The sequence below is a fragment of the Cavia porcellus genome, unplaced genomic scaffold (assembly GCF_034190915.1).
Source record: "Cavia porcellus strain 051 isolate PalLab524CR breed Dunkin Hartley unplaced genomic scaffold, mCavPor4.1 scaffold_1, whole genome shotgun sequence".
NCBI classification, from domain to species: Eukaryota; Metazoa; Chordata; class Mammalia; order Rodentia; family Caviidae; genus Cavia; species Cavia porcellus.
In genome coordinates, this window is record NW_026947484.1 from 80620228 (window position 1) to 80624955 (window position 4728).

Sequence of the window (4728 nt, forward strand, 5' to 3'; positions counted from 1 at the left end):
GTATTCCTTTTGTCTCACCTCCCTAACACATGGTAGGATTTTGAGTTAGTGTCTCTGACAGAGACCTTGAGGGTCATGTCAGGCACTCATTTACATGGTAATCACCCTGTGTATAACCAGTCTTCTACCACTACCCATTCTCTGTGCAGATGATCCTGCACCCCTACTTGGGTTTTTACGATCCCACACTGAGCCTTCAACCTCACTCCCACATGTGAACACCCTTCTCACCTTGCTGGGGTCAGGACACTCCGCTGGACGACTGCCTGCGCAGACATCCACTCAGCACTTCTGGCTCTGATGTCACATGCCTGGCTACTTACTGACATGAACATTTTAGGCTCAGAAATCCTATGCGATGGCGTGCTGTCCTCTACATGGGGACACCTTCCTTCTTCTGCTCAGTTCTGATACTCACCCGAGGCAGATGTCCTTTTCCTGAATATATTTTGAATGTAGACTCGACACGTATCCCTGTTGGGTTAGAATGGAGAAAGAGTTTTTTCCTTAAACTACCAAAATACTAGAATTGTTGCTGATGATGGAAAGATTGTGAAAGAAATAGATCTGGAAGAGCCTAGTAGAGCTATTTTTATAAGCTGTTTAAGGTGCCTGGTGGACATCCAGGAGGAGATGGTAAGGAAGCAGGCAAGTGGATAGAGATTCAGAAGGCCATATCAACTTGTGAGTTATCAGCACATTTCAATTCATGAGATAATTTGAGTTGATGAAACTCACCAGCATGTGAGTTTAAATAGAAAGCAGAAGAGGTCTGAAATCTGAGTTCCAGGTCCCTTCTACATTTAAAGGTGTGGGATGAGCAAGAAACATTGAAAGAGCCTGCCAGAGAGAGGCCAATAAGTTAGAAAAACAAAACAAAAAACCTGAGTAAATGTGGCACTGTGAAGTCGGGGCCAAAGAATGTGTTTCTGGAAGGGAGTGGTTAAATGCTTCAAATTCTGATAATGTGTAGGAGTGAGAACTAACTGGAAATTACTTATAACTGTCAAGAAAACACCAATAAGATAGATTATTTTTATTTAGAATTTATGGATGAAAAATGAGGATAGTTTTGCCCAAAATCCAATACCTATTCAGCAACTAAATTAACAACTTCAAAAAATACCACATGGAATATAAGAAATGCTTTTTCTGAGGATTAACTTCAGGATTATAATTCAAGCAATTTAGAAGTAGGATATCAGGAGAGGAAAAAAGGAGTGTTTAGATAAAAGTGGGGAAACAAAGCAGAGGAGGAAAATTCAGAAGTTGCAAAATCAGGTATTTTAACACTTTGCAAAAGCGACAAAGAGGGAGACTAGGAAGGAGCCAAGCCAACTGTGTCATGGAGGCATTCATTTGGAAGGGTCCGTCATCAAGACCGTCTGGGAAAGCCCTAAACAATAAAGCAATTATGTCGTGGTATGGTGGGAAGAAAGGAGGGAGCAGGGAACCCTGTCCAAATATCCTTTTTTAAAGTACTAAACTCACCCAAGAGAATGGAGCTAAGTTGCCCAGAGGTCTCACCTCCAAACACTATCACAATGGCATTTAAATATCAACATGAGTTTGGGAGGGAAAGGCCATTCAGAATGTAGCATTCTACTCCGGTGTCTGTAAACTGATGTCCTTAGTATAAAATACACTCACTGCCGCTGGGAATATAGCTCAAGAGCATAGTGGCTGCCTAACAAGCACATGGTGGTGAGTTAAAAAACACCTCTGCCAAGGGCCCGAGAATTTAGCTCAGCAGCATAAGCCCCCATGAGTTTGATCCCCAGTACCAACAAAACAAAACAAACAAACAAACAAAAACTCTCCCCCAAAATCAAATACACTTATTCCATCCCAGTAGCCCAAAAAGTCTTAACATTTCAGCATCAGCTTTGTCTCTTACTGTGAACCTGTGAAATTAAGTATTGCAAGCTTTGAAAACACAGTGCCAGACAGGCGTAGGATAGATATAGTGTTCCCATTCCAAAACAGAACAATAGGATACAAGAAAGACCCAGATAGCTGGGCATGGTAGCACATACTTTTAATCCTAGCAGTCGAAAGGTTGAAGCAGAAGGACTGTCAAGAATTTGAGGCCAGCCTGGACTACAAAATGAGTCTGAGGCCATCCTGAACTACAGAGGGAGACCCTGTCTCAAACAAAAAAACAAATCCTAAATAGGTCCCAAACTCAACAGGGCAAACAGCAAAAGGTCTGAAGGCCTAAGAACAATCTATTTTGAGTCTGTATCCTATGATCCAGACACATCAGGGCAAGGCTGGCAGCAAGCCCCCCTTACAGCACGCCCCTGGTCCTGCCAGGGTGGTCCATGCCACCCCGATGGTTGAAATCAAGAGTCTGCCTCATATGGTGGTGCTACAGTCACCGGGTGTCAAGCATGACCCAGCACCCAACCTCCACTAAAGCCCTTCTCAGAGTCTCTGTCTGAACCCCACACCTGTCCCTGATCTCCTTCAACCTCTAAACGGAGGGAGCCGCACCCCCACAGCTCTTGCACCCTTGGAGGCTGCAGAGTTTGCACTATGCAGATGCTGCCAAAGTTGACCACTTGCACTCTTCAGCATGGTGGCCAGAGCTGATCTCAGGGTCACAGAGCCTCTGCTGTGGAGCTGAGGCTGTGTGCTAGAATGCTGGGATCAGATCACAAGACACCCTGGACAGACAGCCAGAAACCTGCTCTGCGCTAGAGGGCCCAGCACCTTGGACCTGTGGTAAAAGACATAGGTAAAGTGAAAGGTCTGAGTACTATACGCCACTGTCCTAAAGAACAGCCCCTGGCTTCTTTCTAGCCATGACAGGTCTTTCAGCTTCATCCTTGTTTTTTTCTATTCTCCTAAACGTGTTTTTTTTTTTAAACTTTTGTTTTAACATGGTCAAACTAGGTATTTTCCAAATCTTTATGGTCTGCTTTCTTTTAAAAACACTTTTAGTCTCCGCTGTCTATATTTCTATCAACATTTTGGTTATGATGATTTAAGTGATTTCTGAGAAAAACAAGAATTTCTGTAGCTCGCCTTTCTTCCTAACCCTCATCAGAATCACCCTTACTGATCTACTCACAGTAATACAGGATCTTTCCTGCATTCATTTTAAAGCTGTCACAGTCTTTACTCATTGCCAGCTCCAAAGTGACAGCCACACTCTCTTTGCTTCCCTCCAAACGTTTAAGAAAAAGGAAGAGGGGAAGACCTACCTTTAGGCTTGCTGGATGATTTAGATAAGATTAGGTATATAAAACGCCAGGCATATATTGGGTGCTTGTTTTCCCCTTTGCTGGTTCTCCTTTGTTCTCACCTTCTTTTCATTCAGTGAAGTCCTGTAGAAGGGGAGCAGAGCAAAGGGAAGTGCGAGTCTGCTGATAATGCTTTTAAATAGCAATATCTCTTTTTAGTCAACATTTGCAACCTTTGCCCCACCAAATATTCCTTCACAGCAGAATGAGCTGGCAAAGAAGTGAAGTGCAAATTAGAAAAGCTGATTCTTGTGCTCGCTTCGGCAGCACATATACTAAAATTGGAATGATACAGAGAAGATTAGCATGGCCCCTGCGCAAGGATGACACGCAAATTTGTGAAGTGTTCCATATTTTTTTGTTCTGCTTTGACCTGTATTGTTATGATGTTATGTCCTCTTTTATCTCAATCTCCTCCTTTTAAAAAAATTTTATGTATGTATTTATTTATTTTAATTAAGGGAAAAAATTAAAAAAAATTAGCAGGATATATTATAGTAACTTTTTGATTTCCTATTAACTGTATTTGAAGCCCTATATTACTCTCACCATCTTGTTTTGACTGATTTTACTCTATTCTGTTCTGTTTGATAGTATCCAGTTTAAGGGTATAGGCAACTACTTTGAAGTCAATAAGATTCACTATGACGCCCATTCTGGTTTGACTATTATCTTCTTTTGAAGTCCTGTAATGTTTCCAATGTTTAGGTTTTATTGGTTTTGTTCTGTACTGTTTTATTCAATTTTATTATACCTAATGATGTAGGCAAATCTTTTTAAGGTAGCAAGAGGCATTATGGTAACCATTGTTGATCACCTTGTATTCTGTCTTTACATCATGTACTATGTCCATCCTTTGTTTTGACTGACTGCCTTGTTTTGTCATATTTGGTTTTATTCTCTTCCAAAAAAAAAAAGTAATAAGAACTATGGGAGTAATAAAACCCAGAATGTGTAAATGTTATTTTAAAAGAGAGGAAAAGAAAGTGCTCTAAAGGATACAACTGCAAGTGTGTTTAGGTGTGTAAGATAGATGACCATATTACTAAGTTTTTGTTGGATCATTGAACACACCTGTTTGCAGTCTCGCTGTTTGAATGTCTACTTTGTATGCTTTAACCATAACTTGAACAACTGTTTCTAAGATGACAATATGTAATCTATTAACTAATGATTTCTTACTGTTTATTTTTTTTTTTTTTGAAATTCTGTATTACTTGTACCCTTATACTGTTTTGGGTTTTTTTCCCTTTAAATATAATTAAAAAAAAAAAAAAAGAAAAGCTGATTCTTACCCACTCCTGACTCACTTTCAACAGCTCATAGAACTGGCAAGAATGAAACGTGTTCGGGCTTCACGCTCCTCAATGGAAAAACGGAGACCTCGTCTCTCTCAGTTCCTTCTTATGTGGGTAAGCTTAGTGATATATGAGTGTAATGCCCTGCCTATAATTATTAGTCTCATTAGGCAGATAGTACA

General features: G+C 40.5%; 1 non-coding gene across 1 annotated transcript; it reads left to right on the forward strand.

Annotated features, from left to right (window-relative positions):
* The first annotated feature begins 3499 nt into the window (after window positions 1-3499).
* Window positions 3500-3606, forward strand: LOC111757507 (U6 spliceosomal RNA). Its single transcript, XR_002791836.1, has one exon. It is a non-coding gene; the product is annotated as a U6 spliceosomal RNA (small nuclear RNA).
* The last annotated feature ends 1122 nt before the right edge of the window (window positions 3607-4728 follow it).